Source organism: Rhinolophus ferrumequinum, chromosome 7 (assembly GCF_004115265.2).
Source record: "Rhinolophus ferrumequinum isolate MPI-CBG mRhiFer1 chromosome 7, mRhiFer1_v1.p, whole genome shotgun sequence".
NCBI lineage: Eukaryota > Metazoa > Chordata > Mammalia > Chiroptera > Rhinolophidae > Rhinolophus > Rhinolophus ferrumequinum.
Window position 1 is genome coordinate 56,541,351 of NC_046290.1, and position 19,108 is coordinate 56,560,458.

The window sequence follows — 19,108 nt, forward strand, 5'->3', positions numbered from 1 at the left end:
ATGGCATATCTGAGAAGTATGGAGAAGTGAACTCTTAGCACATAGGAAAAAGAATTGTCATCAAGTTAATGAGGTGTTATACGTTATGGAGATCACTAAAAAAAGTAAAGAATCTATTAAATTTACTTGTATTTCTTTTTCTTACCTATATAAGTGGAAAATAAAGAATTATTCGAACCATTTTTTACGTAAAAATTTTAAAATGTACAAGTTTAAGCTAATGTTTTAAATCAGTCATGCCTGTTTGCATGGCTATAATGGCGGCTGTTGATTGGTTATTCATACCAGACATTGTTATAGGTAGTTATAGGTTTTATCTTGTTTGATATTCAAAACAAGGGCATTGAATAACTTGTCAATTCACAAAAATTACACAGCTAGTATGCAGCCGAACCCAGATTCCAAGCCAAATCAGTCTGACTCTAACGCTGTACCCTTTCTCCTAAATTACACTGTTTTCTGAGGTGTGACTTGTTTCACAAATACTGAATGAACTAGCTCCTCTTTTGTATATATGTTTATAACATCTTATAAATAATGAGAACCTCCAGTGTTTTGTAAATATAGTCACTCAAAATATGCTTCCTGGATGAATGAATGAATGCATTGTTAACTAACTCATCTCTAGAATCAGGCCGACCATCTCTCAACTTGCGCAAACAGATACTGTATTTTTAAACATCCTCAGAGAAGCAAAATCCACAATGTCACTTAGTAATCAATTTCTGGTCATTTTTAACAATTATGTTCAGTATCTTAAAAAAAAAAAATGAATAGCTATGTACTTAACACAGTAAAATTACAAAACAAGTGGAGCCTGTCAGTTTGGGATGGAAGACAAGAGAGAATTCTTTGGAGATCTTTTCTGGGAATCTTAAAAATAAAATAAAACAAAAAAATTGTATAGGTGAAAATGTTGTTTAGAAATATGAACTTTAACATTTAACTCTTTTTCTAATAAAAATCTGATAAGAATCTCAAAAATTTCTAATAAACATGCAAATGTTTTAACTAAAATTATTTTTATTTTGATTAAATGCAATTATCTCTATCCACAAGATTGTGAAACAAACTATTTTCTGAATATGTTCAGACCTTCTGATGATATAAAACTCTGGTAATCTGCAATGAATAGAAAGAGAAATTTTGAATTCACTTATCTCACAGAATGATCCCCTAATAAAATCAAGATGTTGCAGTGCAAACTACAAGTGTTTCATTGCTACACCGAGCTATCTAATATCAACACCTTTTGGAATCCCGCACAATTTCTCTCCTTCTTTAAAAAAATTCATCCCTAAGAATAATCACAAATAGAATCAGTTGAATTATTGCCTAACCTCAAAAAGAAAAATGTTGTCCAATGATTCACTTTTAAGTCAGCAATTCAATAAACACTTCATATATTTCAGCTATTGCATGCTACATTATGCCACAACTCAGAAGTGGTCAATATATATCAAGTGACAAAAACAACTCTCTCGTCCAAACATAACAGTTTACCATCAACGAGAAATACTCTTGATTTTCACCCACCCAGGGCTTTCTTCATAGGTGGGCTGTATCGTGATATGAAGCAATCTGCACCACATGCTCACCATTGAAAGTACACCCAAATGTAGCCTCCTTGGGGAATCTCCCCGACTATCCCTCATCCCCCCCCCCCAAGCAGAGCAGCACTAACCTTTTCTCTAACCCAGAGGACTCCACCAGGGCTTATTTCATTATGTTGTAACAAGTATGTGTTTCCTCCGCTCTACTGTAGAACTTTGGGCTGGAGAAAGTCTATCTAGTCATTGTTCAAATATTTGAAGACAGAATATTCTTCTTACCATTCTCTTCTCCACACTAAACATATATAAAATATGTCTGCCTTCCCCATAAAAGTTTTCCAAGACCCTTAAACAACCTGTTTATCCTCCTCTGGATGCTTCTTGCTTGGCAAATACACCCATGCCTCAAAAACAGCATCAAATATTGGAGTCAAATCCATTTATTTGAGACTGGCCAGAGTTCTCCAGAGTTTATGCCATTATGAGTCCTTGAATGTAAAACCAGCTTGTATAATGTTTTTCTAAACAACTAAGCATCTTGGATAGTATATAAGATAAAATAAATTAACAGGCATATATTATAGCTCTTACGTTCCAGGCACTGTGCTAGTATAAAAGGCAAGATTTGCAGATTGTACATATTTATGTGTTTTTTCTTAATTAAAAAAAAAATTAAAAATTTTGAAAAATAATTTTATTACCTATTCAATTAATTACATTTTTAAAATAATTTATTTTGAAATAACTAAAATTAATAATTTTAATTTAAAAAATAGAAGCCAACCTTTGTCAACCTTTCTACCTGTGTCAGAGTTTGAAAAGTCACACTGTGGGCTGGCATGGTGGCTCAGGTGGTTGGAGCTCCATACTCCTAACTACAAAGGCTGCCGGTTCGATTCCCACATGGGCCAGTGGGCTCTCAACCACAAGGTTGCCAGTTTGATTAAAAACAAAAACAAAAAAACAGTTATGTCTAGTGAAAAGTCACACTGTTAGAGATGTGTCAAAATGAATAAAGTTTTCTGAGATATTTCAGGACAATAATTATAAATTTAAAAATGTTGTTGTTGGTTTTTGTTTTTTTTTTTTTGTAAAGGAGAGTATGAAGGGAAAAAAACAATTTATGGTAAGCTGAAACAGTGAAAATCTTCCATGAGGTGCAAAAATGTTAGCTTCAAAATTAATCTGAATATCATGTATAAAGAAAAAAACAAATTTACCATTAAATGATCAAATGACAAATTGTAGCAGAAGATACTGAAATGCATAACATTTTATTATCATATCTATTTCTTGCAATTCAGAGAAACCATAAAGAATATCATCTAAATCTGTAATTTAATGCATAACACTGTAACACATTTCTTAAGTAAGTTTTAAAATGAGTCAGCCTCTGAGTCTGAGTGACATTTTGTCACTGACTTAAAGGAAAATGCTGTCTCTGTTAAGATCTTATAATACATATAATAAAAACACAGTATAAGTTTAGACAAATTGGAGAATTTTATCACCTTAACATCAGGGTGTTAATGCATATGTAGCCACAAATATTTGAACTATTCCTTTCAGATGACTAGAAAGGTGCCTGAAAATTGTCTTATTTGTTCAGGTAAATTACATAACATCAGATCTACGAGTGATGTGCTTATCGTTATAGGATTTAGATTTTCAAAGTATCATCATGGACCAAAACAACTTTTGTAATGATGTGAAAATGAAATATGTCAATATTGATGGTTTTCCAGAAAGGATTTTTTTTCATGGTTGCTCTTTTTCTGTTAGACTCGATGGCTAATAGGTCTTATGTACTGAAACAAATAAAGAAAACACGAAAAAGAAGTGTCACTTTAATTAAGCACAGCAAAGGTAAAGAAACAAAGGGAGCATTAAAAGTGGACAGCTGGGTAAAGATAGATGTTACTTGGGGACTATCTTGTGGTGGTTAATTCACTTACATTTTTAAGGGTAAATCTTGATTGTTCTCACAGAAAAGCATAGACAGTGCACACGAATGAATGGCCACAGGATGGGGCCAGCAACGAAGACAGTTGAAACTCAATAAGCTGCAAGGGCATAAAATATAAAAAAAATAAAAATAAAAAAAGAAAGAAAAGGACATTCTCAAGACATTTCATTACAGATCTTATGGAAATAATTTGATATAGTCTTCATTGACTTTTCTTTAAACTTTGGCATTTTTACATACATTTTTTTAAGTGCTTAATTTCAAAAAGTCAGGGGAGAGTAGGAATGCCCAAACCCAGGTGTTCCCACCAGCACCAGTCCTGCTCCATAAAGATTCTTGGCCTTGAAGGCACTATGGCTCCACCCAGGATTGCAAGGATGGATGTGAACTTGAACAGAAGGAGAGAAGCAGGCCCAGGAGTGAGAAGGGTGATAGCCACTAACACTGCTACCCTTTAGCCAGATTTCTTTCATTTGCCAAGAGAAGCTAAAAATCTGTATCATTCTTCTGATACTTAAATGTTGAAAAAAGGTTGTAAACAACCTGCAGGAAACTAGTTTGCAAACTCTGTGCTTTTATAATAATGACAGCTAACCCTTACATAAAACTCCCTATGTGCCAGGGATATGTTCTCAGTACTTTATATAACCTCATTTCATCCTCCTAACAACCACTTGAAATAAGTCCTATTTTATCCCCTCTTTTAAGATGAGTACACCAAAGCATAGAAATGTCTGTAACTGGCCCAGGGTGACACAGCTGATAAATAGCTGACAGGATTTGAACCTAGGAAGTTTGTTCCAGAGATCACACCTTCAAACTTGAAAGTATCCCCATAAGATTTCCTCCTCAAAGTGCTGGTTATAAATATTTCATTAATTGTAGAACTGAATTAACTACTCTCAGCCCTATACTGATATATTTCCATGTAATCATTTTTCTAAAGTCATTTTTTTGTTTTTTAATTTGGAGAATTTATGAGCCATTTGTAAAGGGCACAATTTGGAAGAGGGGATATTTTGGAAAACTTCAGGTTATTACTTACTGAATATTTTCTAAGGGTAAAATATTTTAGAAAAAAATTATGTTTTTACTACCACTTCTCATTTTGCTTTTCATTAACTTTTTCATTGTGAAATACTGAACTGAAACTAGAAGCCAACCTATATAATGACTTCCAAGTTTTATTAGAAGATTAGATTCATACTCTTTAAAAAGCACATTTTTCAAAAAATTAATAGCTCTCCTTCTATTATGCTTAAACTTTTTGATTTGTATAATTTATTATCTTATATATTCATATCAGGATTTATAACTATACATTAATTAAAATATGAAAAAGCAAAGGGATTAGAGAATGTGTAGAAAATGTAGAAATTTTTGGTATGCACCATGCATACCAAATGTATGGAAATATATTTATTTAAAATGTATGGAAGAACTTTCAGTTTATTTTAGTTTCACCTACTACTTTGAGAAATGGAATTTCCAGATCATTCTTTAATAAGGGTTTAATGTCAATTGGTCTTAAAATCTACATTCAATTTAGCACCCCAAACCATTAAGTCAATCTTCTAAAATTCTAAGAATATGTATTAGCATCTCCATTTCTGGACATTTTCCTCTCCTTCCCAGTTTGTTAAAACACAAAGTATCATCTCAGAAGTGTTTATTGTGGATTTTTGATAATGTATTAAAATACTACATAATAATTATATATTATATACTATTTATATATAATATATATAATATTATACTACCTAATAGTGTTGTGGAGGGGGGGGTCTGTGTGTAGTGACAAAGAAAAAATAATCAAGCAGCACTTTTTCATAGTGACCTCAATCAAGTCACCTAGACTGACTTCAACTTTCTTTTCCCAGCTTTATTGAGATGTAATTGACATTACACATTGTGTAAGTTTATGGTGTACGATGCGATGATTTGATACACATATGTATTATGAAAAGTTTACCACAATAAGGTTCGCTAATATATCTTTTACCTCACATAATCACCATTTTGTTGTTGTTGCTATGATGAGATCATTAAAGCTCTACTCGCATAGTAACTTTCAAGTATACAGTATGGTGTTGTTAACTGTAGTCACCATGCTGTACATTAGATCCCTGGAACTTACTCATCTTACAACTGAAGGTTTGTACCCTTTGACCAACATCTCACCATTTCCCCACTCCTCCGCCACTAGCAACCACCATTCTATTCTGTTTCTGTGAGTTCAGTTTTTTTCAGATCCCTCATATAAGTGAAAGCATGCAGTATTTGTCTGTCTGACTCTGTCTGACTTATTTCACTTAGCAAATGCCCTCAAGGTCCATCCATGTTGTCACAAATGATAGGATTTCCTTCTTTTTTATGGCTGAATAATATATCATTGTGTGTATGTCGGTGTGTCTGTGTGTGTGTGTGTGTATACATATATATATATGTACTTACATATATATATATATATATAGGTGTATATATCACATTTTCTCTTATCCATTCATCTGTCAATGGACACTTAAGTAGTTTCCATGTCTGGGCTATTGTGAATAATGCTGCAATTCACATAGGCATGCAGATACCTCTTCGCGATAGTGATTTCATTTCCTTGAGTTACATACCCAGAAGGTGGATCACTGCATGTTGTGGTAGTTCTATTTTTAATTTTTTGAGTGACCTTCATACTGCCTTCCATAGTGGCTGTAAATGTAAATTGAAACAGATGCTCAGACTCTCTTAAGCTTCCATTCCAAGGTCTATGGTAAACCTCAGAGATTTCACAGCCATGGGTTACTCACAAGTGGTTTTCGCCAGCCCCTGGGTAGTGTGCACTGTTTTCAGAGGGTTGACTACTCACCCTCTAAAGGTATAAGCCTGCCCCACCATATCTACAGGCCTCACCCGTGTCTCTTGAATTTGCACCCACACCTTTCAGAGATATAATTGTAAGGAAAACACCTGAGAATTCCCTCCTGATAGAATGATCCTCTACCAGGTCCAACTTTTTCTAAAGAAAGCTCTCTTGCAGAGTCCATGTGTGGGGACAGAGCCCCAAAAAGCAGTTTCCAGGCTCTCGGCCTCACATAGAAAGGTGCTGGCTCAGGTAGTAAATGGCCATCGACTGTGATCAAATGGCCAGCAGCTGTGGCTAGTTGGCCATCAGCTGTAACCGGTGAGCCATTGGCCATGAATATAACTGCCGTGGCTAGGCTAGCAGAAAAGGGGGGCTAGCAAGCGGATGGTGGCTGAGTCTGCAAGCGGCACAGTGAGGGTTGAGAATTGTGTTGCTCCTGGTTCCTGTGTCTCCAACCCAGCCGCCAATGAAAGTATAGTGGTATGACTCCCCTACCTATGGCTCCGTGGGTGTTCCTTTTTGGCTTCACCATGTCCTGCGTTCTTATGTGGGGAGTGGGACCAGAGACCCCGCCGCCGGACGCCCTGCACGACACCATGCTTGGTTGGGAAAGAAGCATCTGCATTCAGTGTACATAGGAAGTAGGTCTTCCATTCTCCTCTAAAAAGACTATTCTTTTTTCACTATTAAATCTCCATTTGTTCCTAGTATTGACTATGGGCTCACCACTGTCCTTTCCAAATCCAAATGTCTGGCTCACTACAGATCCCAAATTCTCCTACTTCTCCTTAGAATAAGTGGGAGTGATTCCCTAAAAAAATCCACCATGAAGAGATGTCAACCTCTGAGTGTCCTTTGCTAACATGAAGCAGTGAGAAGTATAGTAAACCCAAACATATACACACAATAGAAAATAGTGCTCTGCCCTGGAATTCCCAATCCCTCCTCTCCCCCATGCAGTTTCACCCAGCAGAAAGCTAGGCAGCTTTTGTTATCCGAAAATCTAAATATTTGAGTTACTCCTGCTACCTTATGCTCTGACCTGGCTGTTGTCAGCACTGAAGTTACGATAAGTGAGAAGTTTGCGGAAGTTATTAAAAACTCAGTAGACTTTCAGACCCTTGGTTGATTTTCTTCCAACGGAGCCGGGACCATGGAGACACAGTGAACAGCACAGGAAGCCGGGCTTAGTTAGGTAGCACAGAGGTCTTAGAGAAACCAAACAAACCAGGGCTTTGTGAGGTGACAAAAAGGAAATGAGCAAAGTCACACCCTTACCCCATCAAGCAGCCCGGTCTAGTGAGCAGGAAACAAAGCCATGAGACCAGTAGCCCTCAATGGTGACAATATACTGCAACGATGATCAGGACGGGGCTAAAGTTAGCTTCTGTCCTTGTAGCCACTTTGCTAGACTTCAATTGTCTAGAGCTATGCTCTCAGAAAATAAGGGAAGGGCCTTCTCACTTTTGAACTTATAACGTATAACTTGCTGAAGCTCTTTTTAAAAATAACATGAATCTGGTCTTACAAAATATTTTCTGATATGAACAGAGAAATTTATAAGTCGCTGCTAACAGCACTATTTATTTTAGAAGCAGAAAAAATGAAAGACAACTCAAAGATTTAGCAGTCTTCTCAGAATCTTTCTGTCTCCCAGCGAGGATCAACCCAGGCTTTTGAAATTGACCACTTTTTTCCTGTTCTCAAAATATAGAAGGTCTTTCTTGATAATGAGGACTATGATGGAATTTGAACTAGAATGCTTCTTGAATACTTAATATCTAAACATAAGGAAATAACCTCTAATCTAAAAATTAAGGACATTGCAATATAAATATTGCAAGCAAAGAAACTAACTTACAAGCAATTGAAAGTTAAAGTACAGAATAAAATGCTTTTGCCATGGGCATGCGGGAAAGATAGTTGTTTGTTTTTTCTGATAGGATTAAATGTTGGCACTGTTTTGCCAAGGACCTGGGAGATCTAATTGGAGTGTAAGCACAGCATACTACTTGGGCTATCTTCAATCCCTAGAAACAGCTTAAAGCAGACAGATAGGAATGAGTGTGATTTGTGTGTATGGAGGGATAATGAATGAAATCAGCGTGGGCAAAGTAGACTGCACATATTAGGACGCGATGAAAATACATCTATATAGTTCAGTTAGTCCCAGGCTTATGTATGTGGCTGAACAACTTGAAATTGATAGGCCAAGATGATATTATAGTTTCTATAATTGGGGGTGACACGATGGAAGGGATGTTTTAGGAAGCTATGCAGTTTGGGTTTGGAGAAAGATGAGTGAATTTATGTATATTCACCATAAGGCTGAATCCATAATTCATGTATGTTGTCATAAGGATCTGATCAACAGTGGGACATTTGAAAAGAAAAAGAAAGGGGGAATTTAGGAAATGATGAAAAAGGAGATGACAGACTAGATGTAGAAAAATAAGACAAACATATCAAATATAACTCCAACAATCCTTTATAAATAGAAAGAGGTGTATAAATAACTACTAGAAAACTATTGAGAGATACAGAGTGGTTGAGAAGTGGGGACTGAGGGGAGGGGGTGTCCTCTGATTTATTTTTCATATTATAATTCAAAACAGTAACTATTGGCACTCAAAACTGTCCTTGGTTGTCATTAAAGAAAGAAACATTCTAGTTCAGAGAAGCTTTTCATGTAATTGGGCAAAAACGCAACAGAGACCTTATATGAAAAAACACACAAAAAAACTCAATGTAAAAATTGTGATAATGAATAAATGATATTTTTATCACTGATAGAATTGAAAATAATGGACTAACACAGGAAGTGGGGGCAGTGGATTAAAATGTCACAACTGGCAGGATGCTGAATCTTGAGTTATGCATTGAGAGGTTAGAGATAGAGAAGGAGGAATTGAGGTGGAGCCAGCCGTAGTGAGAATATGCTGAGCTGTTGGAATGTAGCCTGTGGCTGGGGAGTCAACAGAAGTAAAAGCAGATACTAAGTGACAGAAACAGCAGTTGGAAAAAGCCTGCCTTAAAGAGAGGTTTGCCACACACAAGTCTACCATTACTAACTAGTGAGTAAAATAGAGGCAACCTGACAGTACTGTTTCTCCTGCTTTCTAATGTAAACATTATCATGTGCTTGTAAGGTATTTGCTCTCATCCTATTCTCTGCAGAGATGGAGACCTTGTTGGCACTCTCTATTCTTAAAAAAAAAAAAAAAAAAAAAAAGCTTGTAATGAACACTTGAAAAATGCCACTTGTTTGAGTTGCTATAGAAAGTTTTACACTCAGTGAAAAAATTAATTAACTATAAGTATGTAAAATTTTGCTTTTTAATGTATATAGTTCAGGGCGCAGAGGAGGAGAGTAAGAAGGTGGCAGAGAACAAAGTAATAAAAACGAAAGTTAAGTTTACTGTACAAACCAGCACAGAAATGGGATTCAGCTACAAAGAAAAGGGAATGAGCACATGCTTATTCAGTGACAATCGTGAGCTCTGCAGAGCATGGAATGGAGCTTCAGTACCAGGATCTCCAGGTTGATGACAGCCGCTAACCCATGTACTCTCTACCAGAACTTATAAACTTCTAAGTTTTGAAGTATGGTAGTATGTATCACCACATTCAAATCCTGGCTTTTCCACTTATTACTTCAAAACAAGAAAGTTACTTAATTGCCCTATGTTCTAATCGCCTCGTCTGTGCAATGGAGATAATATTATTATCTACCTCCTATCCTTGTTGTTAGGATTAAGTTACTGGCTGTAAGTCACTTAGCACACTGGCCCATAGCAAGAGCTTATTAAGTGTAATACAAATGCTACTAAGAGAATTTCTTTCTAGCTGATTAAAAAGGACTATCAGCAAATACCCTTCTTCCCCACTAATAATATTTCTGAAATGGAGATGGTGTGTGTGACAATGAGCCCTTTGGTTCTCTTCAGATAACCTTTGAGAAAGATTATCAGTCACTGACATTTTTAGGTTCTTTTCAATTTCTTCTTTTATTCTCGTGGAAAGACATTTTTAGGGCTAATAGATATTTAATATTTCCTTACAGAAAAATTAACATTTCCTTCACACTATGAGTTGCCCGGTATAATATGTTCCACAACATTAACTGAGCACCTGCCATTTTCCAGGGACCGAAGCAATGATATGGTTTCACATAAGATTTCTCTACATGGTATCAAAACAACTGCTCCCTTGGTAAGAAACAAAAGTCCATGTACAACTCAAAGTAATGATTTTAAGGACACAACTTAAAACTATGAAACTAACTTTGTATTAGACTAGTATCTTGTTCTTGTCAAAACACCAATTTACGTATCCAGATTATTTTTACAACTTGTATGAGATTTCATGTTATTACATCATAATACCAACAGATAGATTATTCCAATCATGTGTCCTAAACAAGCAGTATCATTGTGTTGTGTCAAGGGATTTTGCATATGTGGAATTACAAGCCACACAGATCCATAATTTAAGAAAGATCAAGACATTTATCAGTGTCCTCTTTCACCATGGTAACACTGGGCTGTTGTTTGTATGTAAAATTGCCACCCACTAGCACTGGGGAAAGCCCTTTGAGATGTTTCCAACAAAGTATTCAGTTGAAGAAGAAATGAAATGCAAAGAATTTTCAGCGTATGTTAAGTTGCATGAACAAGAAAGTGTGAAAATGCATGCACTGTGGTACATTTCCTTATTAATTCCTGTCATTCACATTACCCAAGAATTCTCTCAAACTTAATCACAAAACATATCCTGACCTTTAACAACTAGCAGGGCTGAAATGTTAACCTTCAACATTTTGCAAAATTCTTCTTTAAACACTTCCTCTGGAAAACACACAGCTCAAAGTGCTAAAATTGTCTCCTATAATAACCGCAGCAGGATCGTAACAAACCCGCTTTTAAAAACCAAATAAAGCCTTCCGTGGGGGCAGTTCACCACTTCCCCTTTTTTAACATGCAGGAACTAATTTAGCTGAGAAGATAAAAGCATGAGCTGCCTACAGATGCACAAGGAAACTAGATCCTAGAACATAAAATGCCTCCGTGGCAGGGTGGTCTGGACATTTTCTGTAAAAAGAGCCTTCTCTGACTTAGAATACCCACAAATGGAAAGCAAGAAATCTGAGATTTGTATGTTTTTGTATTGAAGTAGACAGAAGGAAGAAAAGGTACACCAAATTAGTTTCAATTATAACTGTTTATGTATCTTCCAATTAAGAAATAATATACCCATTTTCACTCTCAAGCCAATATAAAGATATCAGGAATTCAAAACTAAGATGAAAGGCTTAAACTTATTGCAATCATTTCATAATATATACATGTATCAAATCACTATGTTGTACACCTTAAACTTATATATAATTATATGTCAATTGTATCTGAATAAAACTAGGAAAATTTTTTATGCTGAAAAAAATAAGATAAAAGGTTACTTTCAAGCTACGAATAATACCAGAAGTATAAAGCGTCTAGAGTGTTCTGTCAAATGACCAAACTCTCTCCTTCCTTTCATAGAAAAGAACTCATGAAACTCCATCTCTTCTATAAACCGTTCTCTTTGTCTCTTTCAGAAAGATGGTCATTTGATCCCATCCCGGGTGGTCTAAACATGCACATAGGATGTGACTTTCTCACAGAAAACCCCATAAAATTCATTTAAAACTTCCCAATTTCATTTGTTCAGTTTTTTGGTTATCTACTGAATTATATGTCCTTGGGATATATTGTGTAGACTCTGGTAGATTTATAAACTGCAAGAATATTGTCCATAAACCTCATTAGCTCAACATATAAGTTTTCCAATAGTGTCATCATATAATAAATGCTCTATAGTTTTTAATATAATGACAAGAATGGAGGGAAATGTAAATACCTCAAGTGCAGATTCTGGCCATCCTACCCTGGCTCTGACTGAGAAGATTTATTGGACAATTTATCTGTAAGAGAATGTCACATCAATTTTTCTCCAGACTTTTCCTTTAAAAAATAGTACGTAGGAGAGACAAATGCAGTTAACCTTCTTCTTTAAATAAAAGAAAAAAAATGCGATTTTGTTAATGAAGCTTGCATATTTGGATGCAATTTGGCAATATTTTTTTACTCTATGATTGTCAGAAATTATTTTTGAAAGGTGAAACTTAAATACCAAATTAGGAGAAAATGTGCATGCACGATTGGATCACAGGTATTACCTGGGAGCGCCCAGGTATTAGGCAGAATATAAAGTAAACGATGTACATTTCAGCATCTTCCCCTTGCTGATATATCCAGCACCTGCATGCCATTTCCTGACACCACAATTGATGTAATATACCTTCTACCTCCTTCATAAAATTTCTATACTGGATTCCATTGCATCAAAGGTTTGTTTCTATGTATTTCATTTCTCCAGTCCTTACTTTCTAGAAATACATTTAACCGGTATTTTAGGAGACAATGTCTTAACCCAAGGAGTTTTGAAATCTTTCAAATTGTGTCAACTTTCTATATTACTGATGTATCTATTTGACTTAAGATCTATGCCTTATCTAGATATTTTTAAACAAATTAAAAATTGTAAATACAGCAAAAACAATAATCAAGTGGTTGTTTTACGTAGCTAAATAGTAACTTCAACTCTCCTGTACACTAAGCCCATAGTTTAAAGCATGACCAAATCAGGCTCTTTTATTTGGTCCTAACATTTTTACTGTCTCTAGAATTGGCTCTATCAATACCAATGCGTCTGGGAAAAATTCATGCCTAAGGGATGATGTTAGAGGGTGACTTGTGGGGAAATAAAGAACTGTCAACTCGTACTCCTTCTTAGGTTAGAGAAGGGGCCAGCCATTATAGCATAATGTAGTCCCTTCTTATTCTGGTAAGCTCTACGCAGGAAAAAAAAAAGAAAAAAATTTCTACTCTGCACAAAAGTAGAAATTGTGGATCTTTTAAATGACCACAAATGTTTTCCTTCCCATAACTATAGCTTTGCCACATAACTTTATGGATCCTTTCATCAATAGGACTTCACCCTAAATCTGGATTGGTAATGTGATTTGCATTGCTCAATGGTACTTTAGCAAATATGATATAAGCAGAGGGTTGACAATGTTTTACACTTCAGTCTTGCCTTCTTGTTTCTCTGGGAAACTTTCAGCTGCCACATGAATAAGCCCCACTAAATAAGTCTGTTGGATGACGTGAGCAGGTATGTGGATGATGTGAGCACATGTGTAAATGATGTGAACAGATGTGCTGAATGATATGAGCAGATAAGTGGATGATGGGAGCGGATGTGTTGATGATGTGACCAAGTGTGTGGATGATGTGAGCAAGTGTGCTGGATGATGTGAGCAGATGTCCTAGGTGATGAGAGACACCTAGCCCAGACAATCCTGTCACCCCAGTTAACAATAAGCCAAACACCTGACATATGAATGAAGCCATCATGAACTATGCCCCAGTTGAGTTACCAGCTAACAACTGACACAGAGTGAGATTCAGTCAGTTACAATCAGAAGCCAAATGATAATATAATTCCAGCCAAATCACCAAAGCATAGAATCATAAGCTAAATAGATAGTTGCTGTTATAGGTCATTACGTTTTGGTGCAATTCATAGCTCAATAAAAGCTTACTGACTATGCAAAGGGATATAGGACTTGTTTATTAAGGAAACATTTCATTTCTCAGTATGGGTTTGGGGTTTGCTGTTCCTGAAAATTAATATTTGTCTTTGGAAGAAATGAATATGTCGACCTTTGCATATTATAGTTTAATAATAAATGTGTTTGCAGTTTACATTAGTTCAGTTGTCCAAACAGTAAAAAAAAAAAAACAGAAACAACAATAAGGGCTTAGGTTTCAATGGTGTCTCTGATCATCCTAAGGACCCTAGAAGCCCTTCTCCAGATGAAGGGTTCAGAACTGGACAAATGTAGGGAGAAGTAGTTGGACATAGAGAGTGAGAGCATTCCTGCAAAGGGGATGGCAATTAATGAGAGAGGTGGTTGGAGATTATCATCACAGAGAACTGAAGAAGAGAGGGCAAGAATCTCAGAGAAGTAGCATCAACTAGGACTTGAGAAATTCTCATGGGACCCTCATGGGAAGTTACTTAGGTACCTTCTTTCTGGTACTCTGGAAAAATCCTATTTATCCAGTTTTTAAATATTTCCTATCCTACTTTATGATCCCCTTTTGAAATGATTCCATACATTTAATAAAACAAATTTTGTAGATTTTCCTAGCCTGGTGTGGTAACCTTGAGAAGACTGCTAGGAACAGCTGGGGAAAAAATGTGTGACCCCAAAGGGGACTGAAGAGAGACAGCTAGAGTGAAGTGTTTTCTCCACCCCTCCTCCACCACACATTAGAGGAAGCTGACTTCTGAGAGAAGGCAGGAGGATATCTGGGTTTCAATACCTAGAAACAGATAAAGGTGCTTGAGGTCCAGAGTTATTCAGAAGATGCTAGATAAACAAAATTTCTTTTAAGCAAGTTCCAATTGTACATCTTTTTCCCCTAAAATAATCTATTTGAAATGATTCCTGATTGCAAGATGGAGAGGTTCATGGGAATAAAATACTAAACCGGTATGTAACCAATTTCATCTTCTTTTGAACTACACATTAAGTAATGGTCCCCTCTTCTCCTGAAGCACTGTTTTCTTCCTTATATTATAGTTATTTCTGAACACATATTATACCTTCTGGTACATTGCAAGCTGTTCAAAAGAAAGAGTCATGTGCTGGTCATTAATGAATATCCCAAGCACCCAGAATGACACATCATTTTGAGTAATATTCTTTTGATTTATTTTAATGAGTAGATGAGTGAATAAACTCCTGAATATTTACATAATCAACAAATACCTAAATAAATGAGTTAAATTAATGAGAAAATGATTTTTCTTCTCCTGAGGGGTTCTGAATACAGTGAGGAAAACCTAGAAAAAATGAGGGAAGAGGTGGCTTATTAAACCAGGCTCAAGCAATACGCTTAGTCAGGTGTCTTTAGTTCACAAGAGAATCACACAGACATCTAGCTTAACAGCTTTACTCACATTAGTAAGGAAAAAATCCACCTTTAAAAAATTTTTTAAATATCTCTCTACTGTTAATTTAAAGGCAATCATGTATATTTAATTTTCTACACTAAATATAATATTCCAAGACAAAGTAGAACTAGGAGGCACTATATTATAAAACTGAGACAGTTCTAGGCTATTTTAAAAAGATAAAATAAGGAATAGTTTCCACATATGTGTCAGTATAATTTACTTGATAGGAAATGTACTACTTTAATTCTCACCTTTCCTCCTCCTTGGACATTCTTGCTCCATCCTTCATGCTTTGGGAAAATTCCAAGTATATCACAAGATTAGTAGGAAGGGTTCTGAAAATTCACACCTCTGAATGAAACTGGCAGAGAATCTTTCATAGTCTCCATATATAAGAATATGAATTAAGTCATTAAAAAAAAACATACACAGCAGTCGTTTCAAGTTTTCTAGAATAGTAACACAGGCTAAATTATCTTTTCCAAACAATCCATAAGTGAGATACGGTAATTGATTGTTGCTTATGCATTTCCCTATCTCTAAAATTATAACCTCCAAACCTTCTGATTTTGTCCCAGTAAGATCAATTTAAAGACCCTGTCTCTTTCCTTTGGCATTAATTTGAGAAATGACTCAGACACCTTCTCAAATGAATAGATCTTTCCGAAACGGCACAAAACAGATTTAAATGGGTACAATTTCAAAGCTGAGCAAAAATAGATTAAATGTTCATACTACAGATTGAACATCTAAAGAGATTTTAGAGTAAATTCCCTTTGAAAATTCTGCCCTTGAGAGATTGTTCACTTTTCATCCCACATTTAGATTTTCATTTTCATTTTTGCAACTTTCACAGGGCATTCTGAAACTATTTCTCCTCTTGCGGTTGCATGTTAACACTTGATATAATAGCAGAAACCACTTTTCCCCCCTTATCTTAAACATAAGCACAATCTGAATAAGTTAATTTTATTTCCCTCCTGTTGTGGAAGTTCAGTCCAAATGTCTATAAACAAATTGCCAAGTTATCTCTCTCATATTTAGATTTGAACAATTCATCCTTCACAAATACAGATTTGAAAATTATCCCCACAAATCCGTTAAAGAAACCTATTACATTTCATTCTGAATGACTGCAATTTGTTGGAGCAGCAAGCAATAAAACCACATATTTGCATATACACTGAAAAATTATATAATTCTATTTTCCTAGCAATTTAGTAACACATTATACCCCATTGCTCCTGCTGGAACTACAAAATGGAGCCTTTCATAAAATGCTGAATTTTTCTGCAATGTTTTCAGGCAATAGCTTTTAAATTTTGAATAACACTAGCTATAGTCTAGTACATAGCCCTTTGCTATCTAAGTAAAGACCATAATCTCTCCTAAAGAGTCTTTAATGAAATTACCTAAAGTTGCAGTAAAAGAGAGAAAAGGAAAGAAAAAAAGAGGAAAGTAAGGAAAGAAAATAACACTAAAAGAGAGAAATAAAGAATTCTCTCCTGCTTAATGGTGTGAGAACAGCATTGAATTTCCAACCGTGGCCTCCCTGGAAGTTAACATAAAACAAAGAAATAAAAATCATTTGTATACAAACATCTCTTAAATTTATGTCTCTCAAGTGAAAAGTAGAGGCCACTTGAATAGAAACTATAACTATGACCAACCACAGAAACACAGACTGCCTCACCTATATTAAAAGCATTTATTGAGCACATTATAGACTTGGAATTGTCTTGTGAGATATCTATGAAAGACAGTATTATTTCAGGGTGGTTTAAGATGAACAAACTCTAATTAACTGATGTGAATTATTTCGCACCGGAAACTCATAAAGAAAAGTTGTAGACATTAAACATCAAAAGTATCATCTACAACAAAAATGCTCTGAAAGACAGATCTTAAAATAAGATTTATTCCCATTGTGGTTTATGAAGTGGGGGAAAACAAGGATTTAAATTTAAAAAAACTTTTTGGATAACAAAATTTAAAACAGCTTAAATCTCAAGAAAAAAACTAGAATTTATGTAGCGGTACATGAAGGGCATTTAGTCGATCTATTGCTTTGACACATGACCTTCAAACTTGTTTTTAGCCCTGGAACCACGTGTTCAAATGAAAATAAAAAAAGACTAGCTCTGATTCCTAGAGCCGTCCTACTATCTGATAATCTTCCAGTTTCCATCCACGTGTATCCTTAAAATAAAATCTCTAATTAAAGTCTCACCAGAACAGAGAGATAGAAGGAGAAGGGCTTGGGGAAAAAGAAAGAGGTGCTGGATATCTTGACTGTCATTATCCCCAGGGATTTTAAATGTCTCTGGGGAAAATCTAACCCAAATCCCTCACTCCTCCACTCCAATCCAGCTAATCACACTTAAGCAGGTACACCCATATCTTTGAAATCTTTATTTCACTTCTCTCTGGCCACAGAACCCTTTCTTGGCGGCTCTGTCATTCCCCTTACTCTTATGTTTCCATCTTATGGAAACAACTATTTCCTCTAAGTCAAAGCTCCCTGGAGGTTTCCCTGCCACCCCTAACCTGCATCAATCTCATAAATTGCCTAGTCCAGTGCTTCACAACAATTTGCATTACATAATAGAAAAATATAACATTTTTATTTTATATATTTTAATTAAATTTAGCCTTGTATTTTAATATTTTAAATGTTCAAGGCTACTTATGCCACTGGTGATAAGAAACTTGAGAACCCTGCCTAGCGCAGCCATACTCAGTCCTTGGAGGACTAAATGCTCTATTTCAGTACATCAGTGTGTGGTAGCTATAGAAGACAGTTTGAGGTTTTGTGGAGGAAAAAATCTAGGAGTCTCTGACTTAAACCATTTTTTGTTAATACCCTCAAATCCCTTACCCCTTTATCCTCCCAACCAACCTGCCCTTACCCCTAAAAATATATTTAACCTGTGGCCTTCCTCAGCTCCTGAACCTAAATTATTAGATATTCTGGAGAAAAATTACAGTAATGAGAACTGGTACCAAGAAAAATATCATAGTCTCTTAATTTCAGATAGCATCTCAAGACCATCTGGCAATCCTTTGATGGCCTTTTAACCAACTCTCCAACTCCCCATGTCAGCATCTTAAACCTTCACTATTCCCTTGAAGATCTTGATCCTTAGTCCTCAAAGACTCTCAGACCCCTTCACAGAGAAATATAGGCCATCAGGTAGGTACTCTCTCAACTCCCCTAGACATACTTGTACCCAAATCCTGGAACTCCGTGTTCTCTCCGATTTCAGTGGAAGAGATGCCTGACTGCCAGCTCTCTCTCTAGATTCCTGCCACCCTCTCTCTAGATCCTACTTTTTCTGAATTCCTCAAGGAGTATTGACTCATAAATTTTCTACATTTAGACACATCCTGTCTATTGGCTCTTTCTTAATTTAATGTTTATTAAAAGGACTTTATTAAGTTTACATCCCCTATTTCTCTCCTTCCTACTATAGCCAAGCTTCATAAAAGGAGTAGGCGATATTTATTATCGCTTCTTCACCTCCCATTTATTCCTCAAACTGAAATGTTTCTGCCTCCTTTCAATTCACTGCATTTGCTCCTAACAAGCCCTCTAGTAACCTCGTAATTCCTCAGTCCATTAGACCCCTTCAATTCTGAGCTTCCTGGCTCTCACTTTAGCCT